Here is a 19,102-nt window from a genome sequence, read left to right as displayed (position 1 = left end):
GTAGTACACTAGTTTTTACTACAGTAAACTGATGTTGTAATAGTAGAAAACTTATAGTATTGGGTAATTTGTTTATACTCCTATAGTTGTTGCTTTACCAAAGCAACTGTAGCATTACCACAGCATTACTGTAAAAGATTCAATGATCAATTAGTCCTGACAGCATGTTTTTAAGTCATTGTAACTAATTAAACAGTTCAGTTGAACGTAATATAAGTTCAATGGATTCATAAAGTTAATTTGATTTAGCTTAAAAATTTAAGGCAACCAGGATTTTTTACAGTGTATAGCATGGCTCAAACACTACAGTGTTTACTATAAATGACTATAGTATTTTTTCCAAGAAGGTAGTCAAGAAAAAAGCGTCAAGCAGCTTTTTTTTAGTAGCAAATAACAGTAAATGAAACCTTATTGTCGACCAATTCATGATAAATCCTGAGACAAACGTTGGAATATATATATAATTAGGCATATATATATATATATATATATATATATATATATATATATATATATATATATATATATATACACACGTCTAATTTCATATGCTGGCCTGAATTTCGTGTAATGTCTGACCTGATTGAGCTTTATGTCAGCGCCGTTGATATATTAGGAAAATTATGCATGAATGAAAATATCTATATTTAGAATCTTAACGTACGTTTCAACATTCTTTTAATGTTTTAAAAAACTATTCCAATGGAACCGTTAACATTCGAACAAATCGACAACATTTGAACAAAAAAAAGAACAAACATTCCACACATTTTCGCGCGCATGTAGCCAGAGACTCTTATTTAACCAGTTGTGACCACAAAAGTTCCTGAACACTTTTTTTTACCTGAACATGATAAATAAAATGCGGAGTATTTTCGTATACAGACAGTTAATTTCTGTGTCTTCTTACCTGAGGCTGCAGATAGGACTGTCCGTGTCCTGTGCGTGCGTGCGCGCGTGTTTAATCTGGATTCTCGGTGCGAGAATGTGAAAGCACAGCTCGACTCTGTGATCTGCTAATCAATAACGCTGTGGATGACAGCAGCTGCTCTTCTGCTCCGTGTCTGCGCCAATCACTGCGGTGCCGAAGCGTCTCCAAACTCTAGCAGCTCCTAAAATAACTCAGGGGCAACCTGGAGATCCTGTAGAGGTCTTTAAAACATCTCGTTTGCCTTTTTATAACTACGACAAAAGTCATGTTGAAAACTGTAGCGGTTAAAAATAATAAAACGGTATCAAATCATCGCGGAAAAAATAGATAAATAAACGCAGCATAAATCGCGCAGTATGAAACAATTAACTCGCGATGATTAATGATATTTTTAAATAGGCCAAGTGAAAATGGTCTATGATAAAATGGAGTATTGGTGTGATAGATGTAGTTTAAATCTTGTCAATTAAATCTGTCGTATGTTTTTGTACTTTTTTAAAATGATAAATTATTGTCTGATTAAATAGTTTAGATGCTTACAAAATAAAGATTGTTATTGTTAACATTAATAATGAACTAAAGTTAATACAAGTGCTAAATGTATAAAAAATAATTTTGATTGTAGTTAAATTATGTTGGAGAAGATTTTTTCAACACATTTCTAAACAAAAGTTTTAATAACTAATTTTTAATAACTGATTTATTTTATCTTTGCCATGTTGACAGCACATAGCCTAATATTTGACTAGATATTTTTCAAGACACTTCTATACAGCTTAAAGTGACATTTAAAGGCTTAACTACACTGTAAAATCTGCAATTTTACGGTTTATTTCTGGCAGCTGGGGTGCCGATAAAAAAGTAAAATAACGGACGTTAAATTACAGAAATTTTACCGTAAAAAATGGATATTAAATTACAGAAATGTGCTTCAATTAAAATTTCTGCTAAATTTCTGTAGTTTAATATCCATTATTTTACTTTTTTCGGCACCCTATCTGCCAGAAAACAACGTAAAATTACAGATTTTTTTTACAGTGTAGGTTAATTAAGTTTACTAGGCAGGTTATGGTAATTAGGTAAGTTATTGTATAACAATGGATTGTTCTGTAGAGTATCGAAAAAATGTCAGTATCAGAATCAGTTTTAGTGAATTAAGGGGGCTAGTAATATTGACCTTAAAATGCTTTTTAATTTTTTTAAAACTGCTTTTTATTCTAGCCGGAATGAAACAAATAAGACTTTCTCCAGAAGAAAAAATATTATCAGACATACTGTGAAAATTTTCTTGCTCTGTTTAACATAATTTGGGAAATATTTAAAAAAGAAAAATAAATATGGGATAATAATTCTGACTTCAGCTGTAGATATACAGTGCTCAGTAAATCAGTTTACTATGATTGGATTAATTAATCATTCATCAACATTTAAATTCATTTATTATTATTAATATTTAGTAAATAATATAATATAAACAGCATTATAATAAATTATATTTGTAGGGCTGTAAATAAAATAATCATATTTATTATGCCTGATATGTATTTAGGCTCCTCTGATTAGGTTCAGAAGTTTCATTTTTTATGTAATGATAAGGTTATTTTTTAAAACTTGATTTAAAAAAATGTCACTTTAAACAATTCTTTGGTTTTAAACAAGGTACATTTTCTTTTGCGTCAAAACCAGCTAAATCCACCTATAGGGACAAGATAGTGGAAGTTAAAAATCAGTAAAGATAAAATTAGAAATTATTTTACCAAACCTTAAAACACTTACACAAACCACCTGAAATTAAAAATACTTGAATCTGTCAAGTAAGTGGCGGTTCATTCCACGGTGGCAAACCAGGGAAAAAGCAGAGGGAAAATGAATGAATGAAATCTGTCAAGTGCTTTAATTAATAGCAATAAAACTGACATTAATTATATGTTTCCCTAACTTTTAGAGAGAGATCATTTAGAAACAGGTGATTAATAATAGAATGAACGTAAAATTTCATATCTTATTTTGAATCTCATCGTGTGAGTGTGTGTGTTTGTGTGTGTATATATATATATATATATATATATATATATATATATATATATATATATATACATTATATATATATATATATATATATATATATATATATATATAATTAATATATATGTATGTGTGTGTGTGTGTATATATACAGGCACAAACACACATGTATGTACTGTATGTATGTGTATATGTGTGTGTATATATAGATATATTGATATGTATGTATGTATACAGATGTGTGTGTGTGTGTGTGTGTGTGTGTGCATATATTTGTATATATGTATACATGTGTATATATACATGTTTGTGTGTGCATTTGTCTCGTCACCTTAGAATTATAAGGTTCTATATGACATTTTCGTCAAAATTGAGTTATTTACATTCTTATTGAATGACAACTTATTTATATTAATGGGATGTTTTTTTCACATAAATTTTCAAGTTGTTCACATTTTAAGACTTTTTATTTAAAAAAAAAAACAAATGTTACACGCATACTGTTTGCTATTGAATGCAAAATCTTTGAAGCTCAATGTATCAAAATCATTAAGACCGCAGATAGAACCTTATAATTCTAAGGTGACGATATATAATGTCATAATATATATGTATACGTCATGGATATATTTTAAGGAAAATTTAATTAGTGTATGTTTAATCTACTTAAATTAGTTACATTAAATTAATAGATTTGTAACATGAATGAATTGTGTGGAAACCTGCGTTTATTTACAGTAGTCTTTCAGAATCACTCCTACATATATTTCACAGCATGTTTCAGCTTTCCGCTGCAGTTTATTTGTAGACTAGTTTTGTCGGAGGAATTTATCCCACAATTAAACTGAATTCCCAATGACTGACATGCATGTGAGAAGATGCTCTCGAGTCAACAGGACAAGCAAATACCGCTCATGTGTCGCTTTTGTTTGTGTATAATGTCATTAGGACTAACAGGCTCTTCCGTCATGACTTATATAATAATGAAAATAGCTCATGGATAATTCAAGAGCTTCTCGTGGGAAAAAAGCCGAGCAAAGCGGCCTATTTAGATCATGTTTACATCACAAACCGCTTCTGCTAGTTTATTTATTCCGCCATAATTAGCCCTCAAGCTAGTTTGGGGTGCGTGCAAAGGAGGATGTGTAGCATATAGCATTACTTAAACTTGCTTAAACAAATCTTTAGTATCATTTTTCATGGATAAGTTTTAAACATATCACATTTAAATATTGTTGCGGCTGGAAGGGCATTCGCTCCGTAAAAAAACTTGCTGGATAAGTTGGCGGTTCATTCCGCTGTGGCAACCCCAGATTAATAAAGGGAGTAAGCCGACAAGAAAATGAATGAATGAACATTTAAACATTATTTTGCTGTTTTATCATTCCGTTTTCTTCCCCCAGCATCCTGCGATTTCTGAAATGTTCCAGCAGATGGCGCTGTGGGGACACATTTGAGCGCGACGGTGTGATTAATATTCATCAGCTTCTCAATGCTGTGTTTGGCCAGTTTGTTCTGATTGGCGTAACAATGAGATTGCAAATGCCATGTGTTTGAATGAATGTGTATTTATAATGGTGTTGTTTATATAGCCTGCTCTGTTTGCATTGTTGTTTACTGGTAACGTGTAATTTGCTCACTGTTAATGTACTGCAATTAACATAATGAAGTACAGTGCAGATGGAGTCGTAGTAGTGTAATACAGGCCCGTAGCCAGCCTGGTGAAAGGGTTGAATCTTTTTTTTCTCAAAAGGTGGACTTTTTTGCAGTTATTTATCTCATTTTCTATTTAATTATGACGTTTAAATACTCCAATAAGAGGCATTTTAAGCACTATTTTTAGCTGATTAGCTTGTTGTATCCTCCATTTTTGATGTACCTAAAGATTTCATTCATTCATTCATTTTCTTGTCGGCTTAGTCCCTTTATTAATCCGGGGTCGCCACAGCGGAATGAATCGCTAACTTATCCAGCTTGTTTTTTACGCAGCGGAAGCCCTTCCAGCCGCAACCCATCTCTGGAAAACACCCACACACACTCATTCACACACATACACTAGCAATTTAGCCTACCCAATTCACCTGTGCATTTAAAACATGCCTTTGAACTGTGGGGGAAACAGGAGCACCAGGAGGAAACCCACACCAACACAAGGAGAACATGCAAACTCCACAGAGAAACGTCAACTGATCCAGCTGAGGCCTGTGACAAGCTAGAAGATAGCTGTGAAAGCAAGAAGATAGCTGGTTTGAGTCCCGGCTGGGTCAGTTGGCGTTTCTGTGTGGAGTTTGCATGTTCTCCCTGTATCAATGTGGGTTTTCTCTGGGTGCTCTGGCTTCCCCCACGAGTCCAAACACATATGCTGTAGGTAAATTGGGTAAGCTAAAATTTTCCCAAGTGTATGAGTGTGTATGGGTGTTTCCCAGTGATGGGTTGCAGCTGGAAGGGCATCCGCTGCGTAAAACATATGCTGGATAAGTTGGCGGTTCATTACACTGTGGCAGTCCCTGATTAATACAGGAACTAAGCCGAAAATATAATGAATGATGCCCCCTTGTGGTTCCCGGACCACTGCTTCAGGTCAAATCCTCATTTACGGCTGATATTTAAATCTGAACAGTAAACACATCAGTGAACTGGGTTTACTTTCATCCAGCATGCGGTGATCAAACACAGCTCCACATTACAATTAGCTAACAGGCGTTCATGTGTGGCTCAAAATATCCTCTGAAATTCTACCCATAAGCCCCTGCTAATCCACGCCGAAGCCCCTATAGACCCAGTGTAAAAATGTCAGTCTGTGCTGGAGATCATCCACCTTTCTAGATTCCAGTCTGTGACCCTCGACAGGAGTGAGTCCCAGCAGTGTTTAAGGTGGACCGGCCCAAAGCTCAGCCTGTGATGTTGCTCTCAGGTCGTGTTTTGGCACAATGTGTTGAGCTCTGCCAGCCCATCTGTGTGTGTGTGTGTGTGTGTGTGTGAGAGCTGAAGGCTGGATTACGTTACTGATGGCACACACCACACGCATCCATGTGAGCCGAGTCCGCTGGGAACCTGCTCTAGTTCTGCTGCTGTCATGTAAACTGTGCTAAAACTCATCTATGCAGACATGAAGTTGTGAACGGATGATTACAGATCACATGGCAGTGTTGGCATAAGTTTTTGTCAGAGTGTTGCTATGGTCTTCTGAGGTCTCTAGGGTGTTTCTACGTGGTTGCTGTGGTGTACTGTGGTTTTTATTTAATCAAACTGTTTTGTTTAAATGCACTGTTATTGTCTGCGTTCACTGAGAAATGGATACAATTATTTTATATTCAAAAGGGGGTGTACTCATTTAGGCTGAGCTCTTCATTCATTCATTCATTCATTCATTCATTCACCTATCAATAATTCTTGCATTCATTTACTTGTTCATTCATTCATTCATTCATTCATTCATTCATTCATTCATTCATTCATTTATTCATTTACTTATTTATTAATTCATTCATGCATTCATTCATTCAATTACTTAGTCTTTCATCCATTCATTCACTTATTCATTTACCTATTCATTCACTTACTTGTTCCTTCATTCACTTATTCATGCATTCATTTACTCATGCATTCATTCACATATAATTCATTTATTCCCTCTTTCATTAATTCACTTATTCATTTGCTAATTCATTCATTCACTTAATTGATACACACATTCAATTATTTCTTATACATTCATGCATTCATTCCCTCATTCATTAATTCAATTAATAATTCATGCATTCTTTCATTTTTATTTACTCATTCATTCATTCTTTCTTTCACTCATTTGTTCATTTACTTATTCATTTATTCTATCATTCATTCATTTACTTATTCATTCATGTATTTAATCACTCATTCATTCACTTATTCATTTATTTATTTATGCATTTACTTAATTCATTCACTCATTCATTTATTTATTCATTCACGTATTATTTCATTCATTCACTTATTCATTTATTCCAACATTCACTCACTTATTCATTTACTTACTCACTTTTTCATTCTATCATTCACTCATTCATTTTATCATTCAGTTGCTTATTCATTCACTTATTCATTTATTTTATCATTCATTTACTTATTCATTTATCTATTCATTCATGCATTCAGTTACTCATTTACTTATTCATTCTTGCATTCATTTACTTTTTTATTCGTTCACTTATTCATTCACTCACTCACTCATTCACTTATTTATGCATTCAGTCACTCATTCATTTAATTTATTTACTTATTCTTTCATGCATTCATTCATTCATTCATACACTTATTCGTTCATTCATTTATGCATGAATTCACTTATTCATTCATATATTCATCCACTCTTTCATTTATTCATTCACTGCTTAATTCATTCATTCACCTATTCAATTATTTATTTACCTATTTATTCACTCATTCATTTACTTATTCATTCATGCATTCATTCATTCACTTTTTCATTCATCACTCATCCAATAATTAATTCACTCATTTACTTATTTATTAATTTATAATTTAATTAAACTATTCATTCATGCATTTACTCATTTCTGCACTTATTCATTCATTCATTCTATTATTCACTTATTCATTTATTTACTTATTTGTTTATCTATTAACTTTTTTGTCCATTCACTTACTCAATCATTCATTCATTCACTCACTCACTCACTTATCCATCCATCCATCCATCCATCCATCCATCCATCCATCCATTACTTTATTCATTCATGCATTTAGTTTTAATTACGTTCTGTGCGAAACCCCTTTTTGTTGTTGTGATGTTTTCAGGATCAAGTCTTTCCTGGATGAATGCATTCAGCTGCATCACTCTGCAATCTTCAGCTCAGAGATGCACACAGACACATTACATTATGCCTAGTAAATAGCACTGATGGATAAATGGACTCTAATGTACAACATTTACCTAGCCAGGGCACATTTCCTCCGGTCACTACTAAAGATCACTCAGCACACTCTCAGCTTCTCCTACAGGTCTGTATCGGTTAATTCCGGCCCATTAGAGCCGCACTCTTAATAATGGAGCAATGGGCAGTTTGCTTAGATTAAAAGCTTCCTTCTCAATAGGGTCATAATAACAGAAGCGCAGTCTGGTCCAGTGTGTGTGTGTGTGTGTGTGTGTGTGTGTCTCGGCTTGCATAATGATCTGCTCACTGTGTTTCTAATTCATTCATTTACTCAGCTCCATGCCCTTTGCAGGGAATACCATCATCATCATTATTATAATATTCATAAAAGCCTCATTATATTACATAATTGGAGCCTTATACAATGAGTTCCACAATAATACGTTGCATTCTTCCCGGAAACAGCATTTAGAGATTTGCTTAAAATTGTTTTCGTGCTTAAAGGTTGCGTGCATGTGGCATTTCTCTGTATAGTTTAGTTTAGTTTAAACTGTATAAACACAAAATTATCTAATGTCCTGCTAAACATCTTTTTATTAAATCGGAGCTAACAGTTTATGAACGATTTAGAAATTAAATTTTAATTCCACTTTATTTTTACCCACCTCATTAACAAAGTCTTTTCTTAGTAAGTGTACGATTTGACGTTAATAAATGAAATGATGTGGTTTTAATTTATTAAATTTACTACTCCTAAAATCAAGGGTGTCTAAACTCGGTCCTGGAGGGCCGGTGTCCTGCATATGTTAGCTCTTAACTGGAAGTTTCAAGTACATAGATATATACATTAAATATCGCATACGCACCCTGAGCATGCGTCAATAGCGCCGCCATATTTGTACAGTGCCCCTAGGAAAATGTCAACACCACAAGTCAAGACTAAAGCCAATTTGAAGATGTTGGACTTTTTTCGTGCTAAACCTCCCCCCATCCATCTCTTCTCCCTCCTCCTCAATTCTAAGTTCGGGCGACACGATGGCTCAGTGGCTAGCACTGTTGCCCCACAGCAAGGAGGTCGTTGGTTCAAATACTAGCTGAGCCAATCGATACTCTCTGTGCGCAGTTTGCATGTTCTCCCTGTGTTCGCGTGGGTTTTCCCCGGGTACTCCAGTTTCCTCCCACACTCAAAAACCATGCAACAAAAGTTAAAATCACAAGCACTTACTACAAACTAGCGCAGTTAGCGGTCTATTTTGGGAAGTTATCGAGAACTACCTGATCTCATATCACTCCTAATGCTTATTGACCAGACAGGAGCCTTGGGCTCATCTATCTCCGAGTTCAGGGTTCTCTCCCGCGACGGCATGCCAAACTTGCTTAAATATTTAAGCATTATCTACTTGCACAAAGTAAATGGTAAAAGCTTTTACTGGAGCTCGTTTTTTCTCCCGGTCACCGTCTCTCCGTGCCGCCCCCTAGCATGATGCCGCTCTGGGCGATCACCCATATTGCCCATACCTAAATCCGCCACTGTCATTAGTTATAAAGTATGATCTTATTCTGCATCTTTAATCTCACCCAAAACCTAAACCCAACTTCTACCTTACTAATAATAAACAGCTAGTTAGTGGTTTAGTGTTGGTTAAAGATTGTAATTAAAAATTAAGATTGTAATTAATTACTCACCTTCATGTTATTTTAATGGCTCAGTGGTACGCACTGTTGCCTCTGTAACGGAGGCCAGCTAGTAAGTGCTAGAGGCCATGGTCTTTAGCGTCCTTGTTAGAGCAAACGTCTCCCAAGCGAATCCAGATTGGAGCGGGTTGGGTGGTGTAGGACCGGCGAGGTTACATTGGTGCCGTGACCCGGATGGGGGTGAGGTTTATGGTGGTGTGACGGAGGCCAGCTAGTAAGTGCTGTGCAGGTAAACCTCACACCTCTGACCACTAAAGGTGCTCTAGTGACAGATGCTAGAGGCCATGGTCTTTAGCCTCCAACCCAGTACTGGAAAACACCCATACACTCACACATTCACACACGCACTCATAGACTACAGGCAATTTAGTCATCTCCTATGCGAAAGGTCGCCGGTTTGATTCCAGCTCGGAGTGGGTTGGGTGGTGTAGGACTGGCGGGGTTACACCTCACGGGAAGAAGGTCTCTGGTTCAAGCCCCGGCTGGGCAAGTTAACATTTCTGTGAGTTTCCAGCTGCAACCAAGTACTGGGAAACACCCATACACTCACACATTCACACACTCACTCATAGACTACAGGCAATTTAGTCATCTCCCATGCGAAAGGTCGCCGGTTCGATTCCAGCTCGGAGTGGGTTGGGTGGTGTAGGACCGGCGGGGTTACACCTCACGGGAAGAAGGTCTCTGGTTCAAGCCCCGGCTAGGCAAGTTAACATTTCTGTGAGTTTCCAGCTGCAACCCAGTACTGGGAAACACCCATACACTCACACATTCACACACACACTCATAGACTACAGGCAATTTAGTCATCTCCCATGCGAAAGGTCGCCGGTTCGATTCCAGCTCGGAGTGGGTTGGGTGATGTAGGACTGGCGGGGTTACACCTCACGGGAAGAAGGTCTCTGGTTCAAGCCCCGGCTGTGCAAGTTAACATTTCTGTGAGTTTCCAGCTGCAACCCAGTACTGGGAAACACCCATACACTCACACATTCACACACACTCATAGACTACAGGCAATTTAGTTAATCAATTCCCCTATAGCGCATGTGCTTGGACTGAAAGGGAAACCGGAGCACCCAGAGGAAAACGACACTAACATTGAGAGAACATGCAAACTCCAAAAAGAAATGCCAACTGACCCAGCCGGGATTTGAACAAGCGAATTCCAATATAAATTGTTAATAAAATGAATATCGAGTCATTAATATTACGGTTTAGTTCTGCACTACAAATAGGAACAGCGTTAGTGTAGGGTCAAGTACTCCAATGCACTTCCAAGAAATGTAATAGGCCAATTACTAGCAAAATCATTCTTGAATTCTCTTTTGAATGATCTTATTTATGCAAATGTGAGTTTATGAGCTGTTTGTTGTCCTCATGTTTAATGCATGAGGCCAAACGAGTCTAGACAGACGAAGCAGAAATTGCATTTGGTATTAAAGTTCATTTGTGAACTAGAAAAAGCTGGATACATTATTCCATGCACTTTCAGCAAATGCAATAGGTCATCCAGGTATTGCATGTAAAATGAGGCAACTTTATTAACATTAACACTACTCAACTTGCTGCTAATTAGCACTAAATGTAAAGCATTTTATGTTCAGGATCATTCTGACTGATCTGAAGTGAAGAAAGGGGAACTGTATATCTGTTTTATGAGTTTGTAAATGTGCAGTGGCTCGTGGAAATGGGTCTGTCCTGTGGAGCTCTGACAGCGGGGCGCAGACATTATCTCACGCTAGTGCTGGGAGACACTACACCAATTACTGCTCTCAGTGGGGGCAGTTTATTTGCGGAGGCGTTTTTGGCTTAAAATAAAGCAAAACGGGTCGGAAGTCCTTGCGGTGCGAGCATCACCCCCACCCCTCACGCTGAGCTCGGCCAATCAGAGCTGTGGAAATGTGCTGACATCACAGACATGGTCTTGTTTGTGTTCATACGGTGAGTGTTATGCTTGCTCTATTTCGGGGAATTCAACTTTGTTTTGCTCTGCGAGTGTGTTGTATTTTTTAGTATTTTAGGGGCTAAAGCTGGCTTCGGATTGTGTCTTTTCTTGAACAAGGATTTTACTTATACAGTTGACATCAAAATTATTAGATATTTATTTCTTTTTCAAATATTTCCATGACAGAGCAAGGAATTTTTTGCAGTATTTCCTTTAATATTTTTTCTTCTGGAGAAAATTTTATTTGTTTGATTTCACATACAATAAAAGCAGTTTTTTTATTTTTTAAAACCATTTTAAGGACAACATTATTAGCCCAGCACTCAATTTTGGGGATTTACACCTACCTAAATTTAAAAAATAGCAACAGTTCCTTCCTCCAGTAAGCTACAAACACAAATGGAAAGCACAAATCATTGAAAAGCAGACAATTTGAGCTTTACTGTGGTAAAAGGAGAAGTTGCATGTGGTAAAAAATAAAAAAAAGTTATACATTATGAAGTCATGAGGATTTTTTATTTTTTTTATTGTGTGCAATATTTGTTTTCCTTATACCAGGGGTTGGCAACCCAACATGTTGAAAGAGCCATATTGGACCAAAAAAAAACAAAAAACAAATATGTCTGGAGCCGGAAAAAATGTAAAGCCTTATATAAGCCTTATAATGAAGGAAACACATGCTGTATGTATCTATATTAGCTATATTAGCCTACTAAAAAAATGAGTAAGTTGGCTATAAATACATAATGAGCCATCATGATTAAATAGCCACTGAAATAAGGTGGTTGGTATTTATTTTGTTGTCATTAAAACACTTCAGCACAGCCTCTTGTCTTTTAGTGTTATTAATAAAAGCGCGTTGAATACCGGTCAAATCACAGGCAATTTAGTATGCTGGCACTGAATTAATGTCCTTGGTTTGCTGATCGTTGATGTTACCTGCCATTTTAATAGCCCTTTCCTTCACTGTCTTTGCAGAGAGAGGTATATCTTTAATTTTTTGTTTTATCTTGATTTTGTTTTTGAATTCTGCAAATAGGTGTTCTAATATGTTGAATGACTCCATGTAGTCACCATCTGTGTACGGTTTTCCATGCTTTATTATCTTCCGGTTTGTTTACAACAGCCACCTGCCTGGCATCCCGCCCTGCTGATAGAAACGTGTGTCGCAGGCTATGAGGCAAATCTTCGTTGACAGAAATGTTGAAATTAAATATTAATTCTACACACTTTTACAGCATTTGAAAACGTTAAAAATTTTTGTCCTCCTATAGAAATCATATTAAAACTGAAAAAATATATTAAACTCCCCCATCTTTTTCCATTTTCAAACATTTTTGAAAAAGCTCCAGGGAGCCACAAGGGCAGCGCTAAAGAGCCGCGGGTTGCTGACCCCTGCCTTATACAAACACAGGAACACATTAATGTAATGTCCTTGAAAAAAAATAACTTGAAAGCCAAGTATTTCATGAGTTTATATTTCAAATTTGATGAAGATAGCATGCAAAATGTATTTCTGTAAAAAGTTTTGTTGATGTCGATGTCCTTCTCTCTCTCATCGTCAGAGGCACTTTCTCAAAAATCATCTTCCTAAGCTAAAACATTTACAGTTACTCAATGATTTGGTCTGCATTCACAGTTTATGTATCTATGGAAAGAAGACACTCTGGGCTTTATTATCCATCATCTAGTGTTGATAATGCTCTAAATGAAAAAAAGTTATAGATGCTTATTAAGCAATATTTGTTTTGGATTGTCTACAGTGTTATACAATGACTTGCCTAATTAACCCTAATTAACCTAGTTAAGCTATTAAATGTCACTTTAAGCTGTATAGAAGTGTCTTGAAAAATATCTAGTCAACTATTATTTATTGTCAATATGACAAAGATAAAATTAATCAGTTATTAGAAATGAGTTATTAAAACTATTATGATTAGAAATGTGTTGAAGAAATCTTCTCTCCGTAAAACAGAAATTGGGGAACAACATATACAGGAGGGCTAATAATTCTGACTTCAAATGTAGATGCATATGCACAAAACAACTCAGGCTCATTCTGAAAACGTAGTCCCTGGGACGTTACTGGAGACCGTGAAATACGTCCTCGGAGGTATGTATTTGTGCAGTTTTTGTTTACGCAGTTCCGCGAGAGGCTGCTTTTCCGCATGTCAAATTTCTCTCGCGAGTGCCGTTTGCGCCCGTGTTGTTCTCACGTGAATCCACCAGAGGCCGCTGTCAACCGACCATCTGTCTGTCTGACTGAACCAAATGGCCGATCAGCCAATCGACCGAGCCACCCTTCTCTTTCCCTAATCCCAACCAATTTTATCCATTGACCCGCTTGCCCGCTAAACCCAACCGATGATTTTACGAAAGCCGCCCAGAAAAAGAAAAGCCGTCATTTACCACGTTTTCGGATTTTACCACATCCTCACCCTGTTATTCACTTGTCCATTTTATTTTTTGGATTCTGTTTTTGTCTTATCTGATTTCTAGAACCGCTCTTGCCCTAACTTGAACCTGGTCGTCATCGTGGTGAACTCCTCTCTGCGCCTCAAGTTCACCGACGTACACAACAAGCTAGTTGCAGTGGGAAAGCCCTGCACACGGAAAGCCCTCCACACCGAGGTAAGCAGTCAGCTGGTAAGCGTGAATAGGAACAGCGTTTGAGCTTTTGCTTAAGAAACTGAAATGCAGCCATACGTACCTCCGGCTACATAATTCGCGGTCTCCAGAAACGTTTATGGGACTACATTTTCAGAATGTGGAAAAATGCGGATGCCACTTACCACACAAAATATGTGATCTATAAAAACCAAACTAACTTAATAGGAGAATGTGCATAGCTGTAAGTAAACTCTAAGGGCCCCATCATACACCCGGTGCAATAAAGTGCAAGATGTGTTTTGCGTGATTTGTCGCTATTTTCAGACTACGTTAACCCTAATTTTTATGTTTTGCGCCACATTGTTTCAATAGAAAATCCATTTGTGCCACTTTGTGGACTCATGGGTGTGCTGGTCTATAAAGGAGGTGTGTTAAGGCGCATTGTTGGCACATTGGTGTTTTGAGAAACTAAAATAGACTGCGTCATTGACCAAATAAAAGCTGCTCTAAAGTCCAGCTCAGAGCACGTTAGTTATGCGCCTATGCAGGTTCCAACGCTTAATACACACAGTGTCACGGTTGTGGATCTATCTGCTCTTCATTTGAAGTGTCTGCGTTGTGTGACAGTTCATTATTTATGGTATGTGTTTCTAAGTGTGTGTGCTTCTCTCTCTGTGCTTGTGTGGGACTCGCGTGCCTGTCAGTGGGTGTTTGTTTTCGTGGCATCAGCTGAGCGGTCACATGATCCTTGTTACCGGAACTATTGCGTGTCACCGCTCGGCTGTTAATCAGCGCGCTACAGGTGTAGCGCATTTTTGTGCCTATAAATGTTCAGCGTTCCTGTCTCACTTTGTCAGTTCGTTGTATGCTCACGGTGTTTTGTCTTTTGTCAGGATCCTCTCGCTGATTCTCGCTGGTGGTGAGTGGCTCGGTTGCTTCCTCGTTTCACTTTCAGATGCTTCCGGTTCCTTTGATGATGACTGTTTGATTCACTCTGTTGACGAGTGACATGAACTTTCTATCGGCGCTGCCGACCAAGATCGCTACTGTTATTCCTGCTAAAAGACTGTGTACTTCCAGCCACTCACCATTTCCTCTGTCTTTTTCTGTGATCTTCATTAAAACTTTTACTTGCAATTGGGTTCCACGTCCTGATTATTGAGCGTCACACACAGGATGTACAGCAATACACAAATATCTTCACATATGAAAAAAATAAAGGATTATTAATGTAAAATGTAAAAAAAATTATTATATACTACATAGATAAACAAAACATTGCCTCCATGCCTTCTTCATCTTGTTTTTTTTTTTAGTTTATTCATGACAATTAGCATTTTTATTATGATGTTGTTATTATTATTATTATCATCCGTATTATATGCATATTTATATTTGTTTTAATAAAAACAAGTTTAGATTTGTCCATCTGTCAAGTTTTGGAGACGTCTGCATCATCATATGGATCATAAGAACACAACGTGTGTTTGGATATAGCTCAGTTTTTTGACCACACTTGGTTATTGTTCTTCATTTAATTGTTTGCTGGAGATCAGAACTGAATTTAGATATAGTTTTATTACAAATCTATGAGCTTAACAAATGAAATTAAATATGTCGGCTAATGAATGTCTTCAGTGGAGTGAGTTTCTACTGTTTCCTCACTCCTCCTATGTAAAAGAGTAAAGAAAAAGTAAAGAGGTTGAATGGAGGAGGCTCGTTCTTTATCCTCGCGCTGCAGATGGTCTGTTTAACTGTTTTCTCGCTAATGAAGCGTTTAGTTCCACAAAGTCCACCATGTAAATAGCAAATGTGCCATGGTGCGACGCAACTGACTCTTAAAGGGAATGGGAGATGAGACTCTGATTGGTTTATTCTCAAAACACACGTATAACTCATTAGGAGAATAAGCACAACACTGTTAGACCATGCATCGAGTGCTGAGTGTATTCAGAGCACCATGAGCTTTAGACTTTGCATTTAGATCGTTAAAATAGAGCCCTAAGTAAATCAATCTAACTTAAATATTGACTTAATTAAATCGCATGTGAGACATAAATTATTTATACATTTAAATTTATTCTGCCGTATACGTTCACTTTTAGGAAGGTTTCCGCACAAAGTTTTATAAATGAGACCCTAGGGGTGTAAATAAACAGCCTTTTAATTTTTGCAAAAACATAAACTTTTTTTTGGTATTTAAATTTTATATAAACTTTTGGCTTTTTTTTTGTTGTCATTTTTCACAAAGGTGTTTTTGGAGCTTTGCATGATGACACTGTAAACAATGTATGTGAATGCAGCACAGTGGCCTCACAGCAAGTCGGTTGCTGGTTTGAATCCTGGCTGGGTCAGTTGGCACTTCTGTTTGGAGTTTGCATGTTCTCCCCATGTTGGCGTGGGTTTCTTCCTGGTGCTCCGGTTTCCTCCACTGTCCAAACACATGCGCTATAGGGGAATTGAATAAACTAAATTGTCCATAGTGTGTGAATGTAAGAGTGTATAGGTGTTTCCCATTACTGGGTATCTGCTGCTTAAAACAAATGCAGAAATAAAAAGCACCCAATCGGTGCTTTTAAAAACACTATTGGTTGGGTTTATGAAAGGAGAAGGGTGGGTCAGTCAGTCGACAGCAGCCTCTGGTGGATTTACGTGAGAAGAGCAGACGTGAATGGCACTCGGGAGAGAATTCTGAGATCTGAAAAAGCATACACAGCGGCCGCTGGTGGATTTGCGAAAACAAAAACTGCAAAAAAAGTACACCCTGGGATGTATTTGGCGCTCTCCAGAAATGTATACAGGGGTACATTTCAATAAGGAGCTTCAGTTGGTTAAAATTGCCCAGCGGAAGAGCCATTTATATTATTTGTCTAACCATAAACAGTGGTTTGTTCTGTAGACAATCTAAACAGTATTGCTTAAGGGGGCTAATAATGTTGATCTTAAAATAGTTAAAAAAAAACCTGCTTTTATTATAGACGAAATAAAACAAATAAGACTTTCTCCAGAAGAAAAAATATTATAGGAAACACTGTGAAAAAATCCTACATCTATTAAACATCATTTGGGGAATATTTGAAATAGAAATTCACAGGAGATCGAATAATTCTGACTACTGTATTTGAACAGTGCATGCATACCTTGTAATGCAGACAGCAGATCTATGCCGTCCCCCTGTGGGCCAAAAATAAATACCACCGTAACACTGTGAGCGAGTGGCTTTAAAGCACGCACCGGAGAAGACTAGTTAATGATTAATGCACGCAGTGGCGGATGTGATTTTAGGGCTTGAGGGTGAACAGAGCGCTGTTAACCTGCGACTTCATGTCTGTAGTTAATCTTTAATGCAAGTCTTACTTGTGTAATTGTAGCGTGCTGATGTGACATGTCATTCGCTCAATGTTTCATGAATAACTGAAGAGGTGAACGAAGCTGCTTTCAACAAATGCATGGCTGTTGCCCTCGCCGTGGTTCTGCTGGTTAATGTCGCCCGTTTCTTTCGCTCTCTAGATGCTGTTTGGGTTTCGCCATTAGTGCAGAGCTTTCATAGTGAACTCAAATTGAAAGGTATAATAAGTGTTAACTGAAATATAAAATAGGGTGGCAGTGGCTCAGTGGTTAGCACTGTCACCTCACAGCAAGAAGGTCACTGGTTCGAGTCCCAGCTGGGCTAGTTGGCATTTCTGTGTGGAGTTTGCATGTTCATGTTGGTGTGGGTTTCCTCTGGGTGCTCCGGTGTCCCTCACAGTCCACATGTGCTATATGGGAATCGATTAACTAAATTGGCCATAGTGTGAGAGTGTATGGGTATTTCCCATTACTGGTTTGCAGCTGGAAGTGCATCCGCTATGTAAGATGCTAGATAAGTTGGTGGTTCATTCTGCTGTGGTGACCCCTGATGAATAAAGCCACTAAGCTAGGAAAATGAATGAATGTATGATTGTGTCATTTGCATTAAACATTCATCAAGAACAAATGAAACGCTTGAACTGAATTACCATCAGAAAGCGAATATGCCGTAACGGTGAGTTAGTTCCACTGGTGTGTGTGTGGTTTTAAAAAAAGGACCTTCTGTGATAGTGACTCATCTCAAACCCCCACTGAGAAGAATTTTTATCTTCACAGTACAAATGTTCCTCTGGAGTGCATGTTGCAAGCCTCCCTGAGCTCCCGAAATACAGAAAATAAAAGAGAACAGAAACACTTTCCATCCAGGCACATACTGAAGAAAACAAGTGTTTGTGCATGCATCACTGTTACTGCTGTTGATACAGAGCTGTGCTGAGCAAACACACACACACACACCACTGGATGAGGAAACAGGTGAAAAGCCCACAGAGGAGGTGTTGTTTTATTAGCACTGATATATAAGCAATATCACACGAGTAGCAGTGCGATATGGCCGTATATCAGCACTGGTGGGAGGTGTGCGTTGGTACGAGTGCCTTAGCACAGTGGTCCCCAACCACCGGGCCACGGGGTACCGAGCCACATAAGTAATCATAAATTATTTCTGTAGAAAATATTCCCCCCGCGACTTGGTTTCTTCCACTCACCCCCCCGCCATCTCACGTGAAATGGACTATGCCAAAATCCACCACGGAGTGAAGTGAAAGTGTAGCGGGAAGAACGATCACTACAACATAGCTCAGTGGTGGTTGTTGATAGTTTAAAGTTATAAAACAGGTATTATAGAGTTCAAATCAGCAGAGCATTTAAGGATTGTGCATATATGTGTGCGTGCATCGCTAAGTAAGTACCCCAAATCATTGCAATATGTATCTATATGGAGTTTCACACAATCGTACTCATTAGGGCTTTAACATGCCAATGCATACATTTAATTCGGCTATACGGTTGTATTATTCGTTATATGTTCGTCAGTTGAATTTTTTGGCAGAAATGTTATGTATTTGATGCATATAAACCTTGATTAAAACATAATCAGACCGCGATAGTGCAACTAACATTAGTGCATGCGTACTGAGTACTTCATGATTAACCTGGATGCAAGAGCTC

The 19,102-nt window shown here is 37.5% G+C and overlaps 1 protein-coding gene across 4 annotated transcripts in view; it reads right to left on the bottom strand.

Annotated features, from left to right (window-relative positions):
- Window positions 1-1,025, bottom strand: part of quoa (quattro a) — a 74,512-nt gene extending 73,487 nt beyond the window's left edge. For all 4 annotated transcript variants that reach the window (XM_087307627.1, XM_087307626.1, XM_087307625.1 and 1 more), the window contains exon 1: window positions 911-1,025. The gene's annotated coding sequence lies outside the window, so the exon portion shown is untranslated. The remainder of the gene's footprint in view (window positions 1-910) is intronic.
- Window positions 1,026-19,102: the final 18,077 nt, after the last annotated feature.

The sequence above is a fragment of the Danio rerio genome, chromosome 23 (genome assembly GCF_052040795.2).
Source record: "Danio rerio strain M-AB ecotype USA chromosome 23, GRCz13ab, whole genome shotgun sequence".
In the NCBI taxonomy this organism is placed as follows: domain Eukaryota; kingdom Metazoa; phylum Chordata; class Actinopteri; order Cypriniformes; family Danionidae; genus Danio; species Danio rerio.
The sequence above is the reverse complement of the archived record's forward strand: the minus strand, read 5'-3'. Positions and strand labels throughout refer to the sequence as shown.